The sequence below is a fragment of the Podarcis filfolensis genome, assembly GCF_964270895.1.
Source record: "Podarcis filfolensis genome assembly, chromosome: 1".
Taxonomy (NCBI): Eukaryota; Metazoa; Chordata; class Lepidosauria; order Squamata; family Lacertidae; genus Podarcis; species Podarcis filfolensis.
The window spans coordinates 22,658,174-22,673,314 of NC_139604.1; positions in this window are offsets into that span (position 1 = coordinate 22,658,174).

Here is a 15,141-nt window from a genome sequence, read left to right on the forward strand (position 1 = left end):
ACCAGGCAAAATCTGACACAAATCCCTTGTGTTACATCAGGCTTCCTTCAGAAGTCAACAGAAACTATTTGTCAATTAGAATTGCGCAAAGGCTGGTTTTATTATACTTTTACAGTATTTACCATGTGCAAATGTTATGAGCATAATAAAACACTTTGTTATCACTTGCTCGTAAATCATTTATTGCCCAGGAGTTCCCTTAAGAGTCACTTTGACAGCATCAGCATAAAAGGAAAAAAGGAGAGATGTTTTTAAAATCAGGTAGCTGAATGTGATTCCTAATAGATCTTTCTCCTAAATTGCATCTTATTCCCTCAAGGGGTCTTAACTACACCTCCAAAATGTTTTAACCTGGTTTTTGTTCCTCGATAGATCTCTAAAATAAATGCCATATAAATAGAAACTATTAATAAAAATTCAATTGGGAGTGAGAAAAGGGAGGGAGGGGACCTTTGAGTTCTCTTTCTGCCACACACAGGCTGCATGACAAAATCATTCTATTAGCAGCCTAAAGCACATGTTTCCAATCGCAAGCTGTTTATATTGTCAGACTTTTTCATTTATTCTGTTTGGATAAAATGTATTCATGGTAACAAGAACCAGTGCTTTTTTCAGGGGGGTACTCAAGGGTACACAGTACCAGCACCTCTCTTATTTGGGGGTAAAAATTGTGACACTTACTGTAACAACTTCATGGTCAGTACCAGTACCTGCTTAACTGGGGCGGCCGAGCATTGACAAGAACAACCATGGCATCACCAAAGTGCTTGGATGGAACACAGCATATCACGCTATTTTATGCATTTCATAGAATCATAGAATTGTAGAGTTGGAAGGGACCATGGGGGGGGTCATCTCGTCCAACCCCCTGCAATGCCGGAATCTTGTTGCCCAATACGGAGCTCCAGCCCACAACTCTGAGATTAAGAGTCTCGTATATTATTATCGTTTTGAGTGACCAGGATTTTGCAGAATCGCGGAATCAAAGGTATATCCCGTCATTGCCTCTCTCTCTCTTTTCGCTCTCTGTGTTTGCACAGGTCCTGATGTGGTTCTGAGATGGATCCAGAACGTAAATCAGGAATAACTATATGCAAATATATTGTGGGCACTTGCATACCTATTGTTTACCTCCGAGGAATTTTCACGGATAATAAATAGCTTGTGATGATTTACAATATATTAGGGTTGCCATATGTCTGGAATTTCCTGGACATAGCTGAGATTCAGCCATCTGTAACAGTGCCTGGGCAGAAATCACTTAAGTGTCCAGGAGAATCTGGACCTATGACAACCCTTGTCAGAAGTTTATATTTGGGCAGATTTCCTTTAAAAAGCTGGACAACTTGTGTCCAGGCTTTCACTTTTTGAAATAGGTGTCCATTGCTTGAAGAAATTCAATCTCCAGCTTTTTTAGTTTAAGCTAGGAAGTGTTTGTGTTGGACTCTGAAGATCTGCTGTCAGTGCATAAGGTGTGGAGAACCTTTGACCTTCCAGTTGTTGCTGAACTTAAACTTGCATCTTCCCGGGTTGTTGGCTATTGACTGATGGGAGTTGCAGTTCAGCAGCCAAAGGTTCCCTACACCGGGTGTAAACAATACTGTGCTAGATGGACCAGTGATTTGACTTCTCATAAGGCAGCTTCTTATATTCAGTTATCTGACCATGCACCTTGCACGGTCCTTGAATAACGAGACTTTGAGCTTCTGCACTTCATGCGCCCAGTTTGAGGGCCTCTGTAACACAGTTTGCTTGCTATGTGAATTACCACTTTCTCTTTTATATGTATATAATTTTTATTTAATTTTCTGTTTTACAATTTAGAATACTCATTTAAACATCCTTAAAATACCAATGACTTCTCTTCTTCTCTTTCCATGGTTCATTTTGCATATCATAAATCCCTGCATATTTTACATAAACTAAACCATTCAGTATTCCATTATTACATCCATCAAAACTCATTTACACTGTTGAATTTATCTTAATGCTGCCACCGTTTTCAAGTGTATGCAATTTCCCCCCATATATTCAATAAACATTTTCCAATCTTCTCTAAACGTAAGTTCTTCTTGCTCTCTTATTCTATATGTTAGGTCCGCAAGCTGTGCATATTCCATCAGCTTCAGTTGCCATTCTTCTTTAGTTGGGCCCTCGCTTGTTTTCCATTTTGGGGCTAACAAAGCATGTGCTGCAGTAGTGGCATACATAGATAATTTTTTTGACACCTGGGAATTTCCGTCTGAATTACTTTTAAACATTTTTTTCAATTCATTATGAATTATTTCCCAATACAGTGGTACCTCAGGTTACAAACACTTCGGGTTACAGACTCCACTAACCCAAAAGTAGTACCTCGGGTTAAGAACTTTACCTCAGGATGAGAACAGAAATCGCGCACTGGTGGCAGCAGGAGGCCCCACTAGCTAAAATGGTACCTCAGGTTAAGAATGGTTTCAGGTTGAGAACGGACCTCCGGAACAAATTAAGTTCATAACCAGAGGTACCACTGTACTTTTTTACCCTTTTACAGGTCCACCACATATGAAAGAGCGTTCCCTCGACCTCATTGTATCTCCAGCACTTATCTGATTCAGTCTTATACATCTTTGTTTGCTAAGTGAATTGCCACTTTCTCATGAAGTTCCTCTATGTCCCCACCAACGGCTGCCACAAATGCCCAGTAGGAAATGTGCAGGCAATGGCTGTGATTCACATAGCAAGCTGCTCTACGCATTGCAGCCATAGCCTGTTCCACTCATCTGGAGGAGAGTGTGCTTTGAGTCATCCCAGTAGGATGACCAGACCAGCTCGCAACCTGGAGAACATGCTTTTAAATTCTCCAGTTCACCATCCTGTTCCTTCCTCAGCCTTGCCACATGTCCTCTTCCCCATCTGCACAAGCAAAAAAGCAATCCAGGTGTGTCACACATTGGAGGGGTGTGTGTGTGAAATAACAGAACTGAGAAAGAAACAGATGGGAGAAGCTACAGCTGCCTCCGCTTCCAATGCATCAGGGTATATAGTGGCATAAACACATTCTCTAGTTTGCAGCCTGGCAATCCTATCCCGGTGCAGTGCAGATACTGAGGCTGCGGAATGGAGGCTTGTGAAAAGGCAACCCTGCAAAAACAGCAGCAGGGTGTTGAAAAACCATCCAGTAGCATTTTGGAAAATGCTCATTGCTCCATTTAATTTGTTTTCGGGAGTGGAGGTAGCAAGCCTTGCGACGTGGTGCGCACACAATGCGCGCACACAAAAAACGCCCCGTCGCCTATAAACTGTGAATGCTATTCTATATTTACGACAGCCATTCAATTATCAAAAGGAAAAATGCCGTAGAAGGGAGGGAGGGTCTCTGAGGTTTTCTTGACTTGAAGTATCCCTCCCTAACATCCATCCCACTTATTTTACTTTACATTGTATTCATCTGGTGGACAATAAAAGGTAAAGGAGGACTTTTTCTTTGCCTGTCAGCAAATGATGAATACATGTGGTAGAGATTATTTAATACCACCAGACCACCAGGGAAGAAGATTTAGGTGAGCAACAGCAGAGCTCTGCCATTTATTTTTATTACCATGCATTTAAAATTACGTTTACAGATAATTGTTTTTTCTCTCTCCAATAAACTAAGGTAAGGGGGGGGCGGAGGCGGGGAACCAAAAAACAAAGGAGGAATTTAATAATATTAGACCACCAGGGAGGAATTCAAAAAGTTGACTTTTCCCCCCCCTCTCTCTCTCTTTCTTTTTTGGTAGTATTAATGAAGTGGATTTTCTTTCAAAATCTCCCATTATTTTTAACTGCAATTTCTGGAGAGATAATTTTAAGCTAGAATGACATGATGAGGTTTCATCCGAGGGAGTTTTCGCGCAGATTCAGTTGCTCCTTTACAAGGGTAATTAGCTAATCAAATCGTCCCTCAACGCCAGCAGTTTTATAACACCTGTGTAGCTGCCCACATGCTCATAATGTTTTTCAGCTGTAGGTCCCTATAGACTCAGCCCTCCTGTTTTCCATCGTTTTTGGCTAGGACATAAGTCTGCTCCCACAGAAATCAAATTAGGCTTTTAATGGGAGCTGGATCGAGACTTCCTTTTGTTTTGTATTACCGAGTCTTCCATATTACATTTGGGCAGTGAGTAACTCTATGGTTGGGTTTCTTTGATTTCATGCACGCCATATTTCAATTGGAAGAGAACTCCCCTGCCCCAGTCCCTTTGAATTACTGCAAATGGAAGACAAATTCTCCACAACGGAAAATTCAGCAGGACTCTAAACACAGACACCTCAAAGCAAGCAGCAGCAGCAACAAGAGGCACCAGCTTCTGAAAAACGGGGGGTGTGCAGCACATGGTGCTGCACATTACATCAGGATGTCGGAGGAGCCAGGGGCGGAGCTGAACATGGCAGCAGCATGGTGGCAGCACAGCTTCAATAACTGTGGCTCCTCCTCTTCCTCTTCCTGCCATTGCCACTGGGCTGGGTCTGCTTCTTGCCTCCTTTCCCTTCATTGCAGGAGAAGGAGGAGGAGAAGAAGAGTTTAGATTTGATATCCTGGTTTATCACTACCCGAAGGAGTCTCAAAGCGGCTAACATTCTCCTTTCCCTTCCTCCCCCACAACAAACATTCTGTGAGGTGAGTGGGGCTGAGAGACTTCGGAGAAGTGTGACTAGCTCAAAGTCACCCAGCAGCTGCATGTGGAGGAGCAGGGAAGCGAACCCGGTTCACCAGATTACGAGTCCACCGCTCTTAACCACTACACCACACTGGAGTAGGAGGAGGAGCAGGAGCCAGCCTGGGGCCACACTCAGCTCCACTCTTGGCCTCCTCCTCCACTTCTGGACATTGTGGGGGCCACAAGGGCTCGGCCCTAGGAGATGGCACCTCTGGGAGCAACAAGGTACATTCAAGTGAGTAAAAATATCTTCTGCTCATGCAAAGCTTTGCATGCACTGTCGTTCAGCGGAATCCTGGATCTGGACCTTATGTATAAATGAATTTTTTCCACCACAAGAATGAGCTTGATGCTTTACTGCAGAACATCTTTTAAAAAAATAATAATAATAATTTTTATTTGATTTTACAAATATAAGTTTGTAACAATACCAAATACATATCGAAAAAAGAGATTTCTCTGAATCTCAAGACTTCCCCTCATCCCCTCCCTGGGTTCTATTGTCAACATTTTCAACTGCATATTATTTCATAATCTGTATTTTGCATCCATCTATATCATCCATAGTGTTTGTTACATTACAAGTGAGATTAAAATCCTGCCAATTTTTTCATCTGCTTACAGTGGTCTCCTAAATAAATTATAATTTTTTCCCCATTCTTTATTGAAGTTTTTGTCTTCTTGGTTCCTGAACTTTCCAGTCAGCATTGCCATTTTGGCATAGTCCAACAGCTTAGTTTGCCATTCCTCTCTGGCAGGGAACTGTACCAAAAAAAATCTAGTCTGGCCCCCCACAAGGTCTGAGGCACATTGGACCGGCCCCCTGCTGAAAACGTTTGCTGACCCCTGAGTTACATTAAGATAAACATTACAAAATGACGAAGTAACACACTACAAACAAGCAATGGGGTTCAGTCCTTTATGCAGTTCAGTAAAATTTCCTCCCTCTGGTTTCAGAGGGAGATCAAGGGTTGGCCGAAAACATTTTGGCACCTGAGGCAGACCCCCCCAATGCCCCCGCCCCCCGTTCCCTGCCAGGGAAGAAGGGGTGAGGGAAGATCTATATCAAGAACAAACAGGGAAAGAATGATGGACACTGCGATCTGCTGCCCCAGTGGATCTTGCCACCTGAGGCAGTCACCTTAAGTTGTCTTATGGGTGGGCCGGCCCTGGGATGATCCAAAGCTCCTTCGTTATTGCAGACATCCTTTGCAACCACTGCTGCTGCTAGTCATCTCCAACAAAACACACACTGACTTCTCATGTTTCAGCTTCCTGCTGTGAGAGCTCTGTAGCTTGTGGTTCCTCACGGTGAGTCTTCGGGTAGCTTGTCTCACTGAAATGGAAAAATACCAGCCTTCCCTGATGCTTTCTTGTGTAGGGTAAATTTCAATCCCAAATGATTCCAACAAAAGTTATGTATGGGTAACTGGGAGGAGGGGCTGGAGGTAAGCAGTTTTCAGTAAACCAAGATCTGTTTATGAGCTGCCAAGCTTTCCTATATGAAGTATTAAGAAAACAATATTGAAATGGTTTAGCGCAATGGTTTAGAGCTGGTTGGGGAAGGAAGCAGTAAAGCCTTCTGTGAAAAGCAGGTGCTCCTTATTACAAGCTTTCCCATTCTTTCTCTTTCTGATACACACACACATCTGCTGACTAGACCTCTGAGTTTGTACACGGGCTCCCCAAATTCAAATCTTCATTCATCCACACAACATACTGGAGTCACTAGACTGCATCCAACATGAAACCCCATTGAAGTTCATGACTAACTTAGGCCCACTTATTTCAATGTGTCTGCTCCAGTTAGAAGCAACAATGGCTACAACTCACCATCTCTTAGTTAGGATGGGGGGGGGATTTGTTCGCATGTTGGGACAAAGTGGTTCACATTTCCTGAACCATTACATGAAGCAAAATGCAGCTACCGGTTGAAATTCATGCTTCTCCAAATGTTGTGTACAGTGGACGCTCAGGTTGCGAATGTGATCCATGCGGGTTGCACGTTCGCAACCCGCAGTGTTTCTAACCCACGTCTGTGCACGTGCAGGTTGTGATTTGGTGCTTCTGCGCATGCACAAAGCACGATTTAGTGCTTCTGCTCATGCGTGACCCCCGAAACCCGGAAGTAACCCATTCCGGTACTTCCGGGTTTCAGCGGTCCGTAACCCAAAAAAACGCAACCTGAAGCGGCTGTAACCCAAGGTATGATTGTAATGCAGTTCTCCAACCAACAAATGTGTATAGATATGCGTGTATTATACGAAAGTGTGCCTTAAAAATGCATACGTTTGTAAAAATGCTCCATGTGAGGGGAAATGGCTTGCAAAACTGTGTTAATTTGGAGAAATGTATACTAAATGTCATTTTCAATGAAGATTTTTTTTTTTTAATGCGGAATTGTGAACTGAACTGAGAGAAAATAAAATCGAAAAGATTCAACCATCCTTACTAATGTAACCTAGCATGTTGGAGCACCCTGCAGGGAATGTGAGATTCAAATGTGACAGATAAATCAGCCAACTTTTTATTATGAAATGCTCTTGAACCACAACTAGCTCATACAGCATTTTATTAGGATCTCAGTCCTGCATGTACGCCTGCCAAAATGTCAAGATGGCTGATGCTACAGGGGTTCATCTGAATGCAGATGTGAGGCGTTTCTGGCATTGCACCAGCCTGCCCCATCCTAATGATGATGCCCACCATCCCCTCATGTGTTATATGTTTGGTGACCATGTGAAGCGGCCCTATGCAGGTAGGGATGAACCTACATATATCTCTCCATGTGAGGACAATTCTCATTGGCTTGAAATTCCCCGCTATGGAGAGAAGACCTGAGCACATATATTGTCTCTGACCACCATAACCAGAAATACACTCCTAGTCCTCAATCCAGCAATCGGAAGCTCAGGCATAGCTCCAGAAGCTATGTGTTTGTGTGGCAGTTCTCAATCCATCACAAATCCTGTATGTACAGAAAAGCGTTCCCCAACCCACCACAAGCATCCATTCTGGAGAATTGTCAGGAGGTGACTGAAGGCTGGATCATGCATACAGCATACATTCACACTACTGGCTTTCCCTAGCAGTTCTTAGCCAAGTTCCAGATTGTCACAGGAACACTCTCTTTAAAAGGATCATTTCAAAGTCAAAGTCAAAGTTTATTAGATTTGTGAGGTCCATGCCTTTACACAAAATACCATAAAACATTATTAAAAGATAAACAATAAAATTATAAAAATAAGCTAAAATTCATGCCATGCTGTCCCAGCAAGGAAACTACCCAAAAAACCTCGCCATTCAGGAAAGAAGATACAGCAACAGGTTAGGAGAGCAATGGGAGGAACCTCACCATTTCCTCCAGGAACCATACCCTAGTTTTCATAGCCTTCACCACAAAGACCGCTACCACGTGAGAAATCCGTGGATCAGCGTCCACCAGTAAAAACTTTACTTGGTCCTCAGGGTTGGCTATTGATTTGGGAATAGTTTGTAACATCGCATCCCTGAAGGCCGAATAGATGGGACAATACAACATGTAATGTGTGAGATCCTCTTTGGTTCTCATATGACAAGGACATATACGCTGCTCTACTGGGATTTTTGCATATCTGCCTGACAAATAGGCCGTAGGAATGGTTTGAAAACGGGCCATGGTGAAAGCTCTCCGAAGGGTGGGGTTGGTGATATTCGCCAAATAATTGGCGCAGGTTTTGACTGATTTCAGTCGGGGAAACCAGTGGGAGGACCCTGGGTTCTGTATTTTTGTGATATCTAACAGAGCGGAAAAGGATCATTTCACAAAGCCACACTGACAGTCGCAGGAACCGAGAGCTGGTGCAACAAAATGAAACAAACACATTCGTACCACAGAAGCCAGAAGAAACCAACCAACCAATGCCTAAAATGTGTTGTGGTGGTTGGCCAACTTGTATGTGGAGAATCAATAAAATGTAGGAAAACCTCTCTAGTGTTGTGGGGCAGGCTCGTGTTACTTTGAGTTTAAAGCCAATGATTCTGCCATCTAAATTTGTTGGTAACCCCAACCCTCCAGAGAAGTTTTGGGAGCACAGAGGGGAGGAGAGAGAAGAAAGTCCCATTGGGCAAAGGGAAGTTGTTCTGCCCCTGCAGTTATTTGGTTGGATACTAGCCCAAGACAGTGAGAGTAGAACACACCTAACTATGCTTAGGCATATATTGCATACCTTGTATGAATGCATCTGTTCCCACATTCCGAAGCAAAATCCCACCCTGTGAGGCTCTGAGGCCTCATAGCTATTCAGTGGGAAATGTTATGTACTGAAGTTCTCACCCTGGGCCAGCAGGGGGATACTGTACATAGTTATGCAAATAAGGGCTTGAAAGTGACGTTCAGTGATTGGATAGTTTTAGAAAATTGTAACAGTTACATTGTACTGGAGCTCTATATAAGCAGGCTGACTGAACCCTTCAGTTCAGTTCTGTCCTGGCCTGTGAATAAACAAGAGCTGTTTGAAGAATCGCTGTGTCGTCTGATATGTTCACCCACAACTTAACAGGAAATTTTTGCATGAGATTGTGTGCAAGGAGGGAAAGCAGACCCTCCAATTTTCCAGGAACAGTCCCAGATTTACAGAAGCTGTCCCAGTTTCTGATTTGATCACAAAATGTCCCGCTTTTCTTTAGGATGTCCCTATAGAGTTATAGAGTTATATGGACCCCTGAGCCAAGGAGATCAGTAACTACACAACCTTTAAAAGACATCTGAAGGCAGTCCTGTATAGGGAAGGTTTTTTTAACATTTAATGTTTTGTTACGTTTTTATATATATATGTTGGAAGGTACCCAGAGTGGCTGGGGCAACGCAGTCAGATGGATGGGGTATAAATAATGAAAGTATTACTTTTATTTTTATTATGGCATAGGATGTCCCTATTTTCATCGAAGAGATGTCGGAGGGTATGGCATAGCCACTCTTCCCTGGATGCTGCAGCCCCCCAGATAATAGTCACTACTCCCCCAGAGAGGGAAAGAAAGACAAAACACAGATGTAGCTGTTTGCTATGCAATTAAAGTTTGGCCCTTACATTGTCAGAAAAGGTATTACAGTAACATATGAAGTGCAAAGTGCTCTCTCTCTGCCCACCCGCCTTGAATGCATGATGAGCAATTATGCAGTGCAAAAGTCTGTGGGGATTTTTGTGCCAAGGCAAATAAAATTTGGCAAAGTGACCACTGGGCAAAACCAGTTCCCCTAGAACTGTATTTAGCGCCTAGAAAAATGAAGGGTTTTTTGTTTTTTTCCTTAATGGCAATTATAGAATTAAACCAGACAAGTCGCATTAATTTAAAATGCAAATTTCAAACCACCAAGAGTACCCCGATGAAATCCACGGAACTGGTCTGCCAATAAGTAGCGTCCAGATTAATCCTTTCAGCATGTTCCCTCTGCCTAGTTTTACAACAGAAGCCTGGCAAGAAAAACGAAATCCTCTGCCAAACCTTCCAGTTCTGCAAAACAACCACAAATGCATCTGTTAAAAGGTTTCTGTGGCTTTGCAGAATTTGGTTTGTAGCTCTTTAAAGTAAAACAAATGTATATTTTTGTGGGGTTTCTACCATTTGCATGGCTAGGATCACCAAGCAGTTGAGAATGGCGATAAATCACAACAACAACAACAACAACAACAAACCCCGTTCATCTTGCTTTATTTATCTGGGTGGCTTGCCTGTAGGCCTCTAGTTGTCGCTGGACTACAACTCCCATCAGTGTGGTGTAGTGGTTAGGAGCGGTAGACTCGTAATCTGGGGGACCGGGTTCGCGTCTCTGCTCCTCCACATGCAGCTGCTGGGTGACCTTGGGCTAGTCACACTTCTCTGGAGTCTCTCAGCCCCATTCACCTCACAGAGTGTTTGCTGTGGGGGAGGAAGGGAAAGGAGAATGTTAGCCGCTTTGAGACTCCTTCGGGTAGTGATAAAGCGGGATATCAAATCCAAACTCCTCCTCCTCTTCCCCTTCTTCTTCTTCTTCTTCTTCTTCTTCTTCTTCTTCTTCTTCTTCTTCTTCATGCCTGACAACTGGCCAGGCTGTTTAGGGCTGGTGGGAGCTGCAGTCTAACAACATCTGGAGGGCCTCAGGTTCCCTGCCCATTTTAGGGAAGCAAAAGATGGGATCCATCCGAGACAGACCCCATGCAAGAAGAAGGAACTGGAGCCAAAGCTAAAATTGACAAGAAACTAAGAATCCTCATCTTCACTGAAGGGCAGCAGATGCAGAGCTGTAACTTGCCCTAATGCCACAGGGATTCAATTCACCTTTTAAAATCTACTTCACTGAATCCATCATGGCAGATTTGGAGGTAAACTCAGGAAGGAACGTCCCATCACTGCATGAGCAGAAGTCATCCTACTTGTAAAATGACTTCGTCGAATTCGCCCCACGATGTGCACATGTTGTGTTGACATCTGAAAAGGGGACACCTACGTAAGCTTCAAAACCATCTCAAGCCCTGTGTGATCCATGTGAACGTAGTGCATGAAGTCCGCAAAAGGCAACAGGGTAGAGAATGTGTTTTGAAATGGCAAGGAACATGCCAACCGCCCTCAGCTACAATGTGTTGCTAATGAAGGCAGCATTGAGGACATCCAAATAACAAACTAAATCTCCATTCCCATGCTAAATTCTGGTCTGCTAAATAAATTACTAAGGCCATCCATATTATCATTCCATTTAGCTTCTGCAACAGATGTACGGTCCCTGCAGTTCTTCCTTGGTTTCTCAACCCTTCGCTAAACTGGTCCATGATGCAATTATCGCGCTCTGGCACAAGGGTCGACAGCTGGTAAGCAATAGGCAAAGGAATTGTGAAATTTGATAGGTAAGGCATGTGGATTGATTTACCTTTTGAAACAAACCTGCATTTGAATTTGAGCATTTGAACAAAAGCTAAGGCTTTGATCCTTAGCACATTTTGTATTTTGTTCCTTGTAAGGAGGTCAGGGGAAACTGAGGAGGTTGTTCCCTAAGGAGGTTGTTTTCTTATTTTTGTAACTCATAAGAGTTTTTGACTCCTCTTTCTTCACTCTGTTGTATCCCCTTTCTCCCTGCTGCTTTCTAGAAGGCTTCAAAGTGGCAAAAGTGAAGAGCCTACTCTAGGTGCCCATGCTGTCTGAGGCAAGGCAGGTGGAGACCAGAGAAAGACTATCTTGGGGGAACACTCTCTCCAGGGATATTCACCCAGGACCAACCTAAGAACATCAAAAGAGCCTGCTGGATGATCTAGTCTAACATCTAGTCTAACAATTTTGCATAATGTACACATGTTTGCACAGCAGTTTGTCCTAATACAATGCATTTTTGCATGCCATTTTCACAGACACTTGCATTTCAGTGCATACTATAGCCTAGTGTATGCATTTCTTGATTGGAAAATGACACAGCAAAATTTCTAAGGACGGAGGTGTTCTGATTCATGAATTGCTTTGGAAAATGGGAATTGAGTAAGGTTCCCCTCTAAATTCGGAATGAATCAGATTTCTCCCCCACCCCTAATTCTGACCACCTCCCTGGCAGTGCAAATACAACAATCAATTAAATGAGTAACAATTATCTGCCTTCTGTGGCACCGAAAATCAGCTTCCTGAGTTGGCCATCACATTCCACATAACGGCCGGATCACAGGTCTTCTAAGAAAGCTAAACAATTGGCTTCCAAAGAAGATGATTAAACTATTTATGTATGTGACAACAGCAGTTGGAATATTATATGCGCAGAAATGGAAAGAAGAGACAGAGGAGAAGCTTTTTAAAATAATGGACTATTGCAAGACTTAGCATAGCTGCATGCATTTATTACATTGACTTCCTGCCTTTCCATATGAGAAGTTAGCACATATGCGAGGTTAGCACACATGTGAGGTAGGCTTTGCAGAGAGAAGATGACTCGCCCAAGTATGTCCAGTGAGCTTCAGGCCTCCGTGGCGACTTGAAGCCCGGTCTCCTGTGTCCTAGTCCAGCACCCTAACTGCTATACCGCACAGCTTCTTTTGTGATTCTTCCAATGCTATGTGCACAAAAGGCTTTGACTGGTGTGTGTAGAATTCAAACCGTCCCACCAGCACACAAAATGAACCATATTTGGTCAGTTCGGATTCTGTTTCCTTGTTCCCTCTGCCCCTAACTTCTGAAGCCTAATTACTGTCGAGAGCAGCTGTGTACGCTGCCAGTTGCCTTCCCTACAATGAACAAGTTTTCAATAGACAAAACATCTATTCTGCTTCTAAATTTGTTTTTAATTTAGAAGCAGAATAGATGGGGGGAGAGGATAGAGAGGGTGCCCCAGCTGTTAACACCCCTGGCTTGGTTCAGCCAAAAGCAGACATTGAGCAGACATTAGGAAACACTTAAAAAAAAAAAAGCCTTGTAGTTTGTAATGATTTAATAGCAGACATTTCTGGCTTTGAGTGAACTCTGAAATATCCCTGTACAACAGGACAAATGATAGACTACTGCTATTAATTTTACCTCATAATGCCTGAAATGCTGCTTCAGAAATACATGCAGTATTTTTACTCGATTTTGTCAGGTAAATACTAAATTCTTTTGTCATAATAACTTTACAACACTGTGTTTCACCTTGTCTTGCCTTGACTGCCAAAGGTAATAGGGGTTGTTTTATTATGCCCATAAATTGGCTCAACTGACTTACCCTTATATCCTGTTTCCTGAACTTAACGAGAGATTCTGCGCTATTAGGGAAAACACATCATCCTACAGCAGGATCAAAACCAAAGGAAGCCCCGATGGTAAATCATGTTAATTTCTGGGAATCTTCACCAGGCAAACCTTTAACATTCCAGTAGAGCTTAAAACAAATTCAGTATGTTCTTCGACGATCATTTTTGCTGGCTGCTGTGCAATTATATTTAATGCACTCTCTAAGATTCCTTGCACCAAAAACTTTGTGTTTCTTGGAATGGGACGCATAAGTCAAGCTACGTCTGCCAAAAATTCAGAACCACAAATATTTACAAGAAAGAATCAAGTACGTGGGGTTCCAAACCAATTTTATAAAAAGTGTTGGGATGTTGCTTTCAACAACATTTCTGTTTTCATTGAAAGAAAGGGAGTTTTTATTGGTTTTTATATAGCAACCCAAAAGTAAATTACAACAAACACTTTATCATTATATGTCCTTTTCCACCACAAAAATCCAGTCCTAATTAAGCTTAAAGAGCAAACAGCTGGAAGTTTCCTATATCAAAGCATGTTGTGACCCCAGGGGATGCCTCAGGAGCCATTATGCAACCTCTCCTTTATGATGCAGTTTGGCAAAAAGTTTCCACTGAATCCAGTCAAGACTCCTCCAGATAAGTTTCAGCCATAATTTGGAGGTTGAGGAGCTCTGAACATGATAGTGTCTGTGCAAAGAACCTGGATCAAGAGGACTGCATGAGCACACCTTTTTACAACCACACCATGAGTCCACAGCGGAAGGTATTCTGGAACTTTAAAAAGGTAAAGGTAAAGGTACCCCTGCCCATACGGGCCAGTCGTGTCCGACTCTAGGGTTGTGCGCCCATCTCACTTAAGAGGCCGCGGGCCAGCGCTGTCCGGAGACACTTTCGGGTCACGTGGCCAGCGTGACGAAGCTGCTCTGGCGAGCCGGCACCAGCTCAGCACACGGAAACGCCGTTTACCTTCCCACTATAAAGCGGTACCTATTTATCTACTTGCACTTAGGGGTGCTTTTGAACTGCTAGGTGGGCAGGAGCTGGGACCGAACGACGGGAGCTCACCCCGCTGCGGGGATTCGAACCGCCGACCATGCGATCGGCAAGTCCTAGGCACTGAGGTTTTACCCACAGCGCCACCCGCGTCCCTTATTCTAGAACTTTATTCTACGTTTAATATTATCTCCTAAAGGCAATATGGTGGCATCATCAACATCATCATCATCATCTCAGCTGTGCACACAACCTCCAGATTACGGATGAAACTAGCTTGCTTGAATCTTTAGGAAATAAATAAATAAATAAATAAATAAATAAATAAATAAATAAATAAATTATACCCCGCCCATCTGGCTGGATTTCCCCAGCCACTCTGGGCAGCTCCCAGCAGAATATTGAAAATGCGATAAAACATCAAAATAAAAAAAACTTCCCTAAACAGTGCTGCCTTCAGATGTCTTCTAAAAGTCAGGTAGTTGTTTATTTCCTTGACATCTGATGGGAGGGCATTCCACAGGGCGGGCACCACTACTGAGAAAGCCCTCTGCCTGGTTCCCTGTAACCTCACTTCTCACAGTGAGGGAACCGCCAGAAGGCCCTCCGAGCTGGACTTCCTGTCTGGGCTGAATGATGGGGTTGGAGACACTCCTTCAGGTATACTGGGCTTTAAAGGTCAGCACCAACACTTTGAATTGTGCTCAGAAAAGTCCTGGGAGCCAATGTAGGTCTTTCAGGACCGGTGTTAT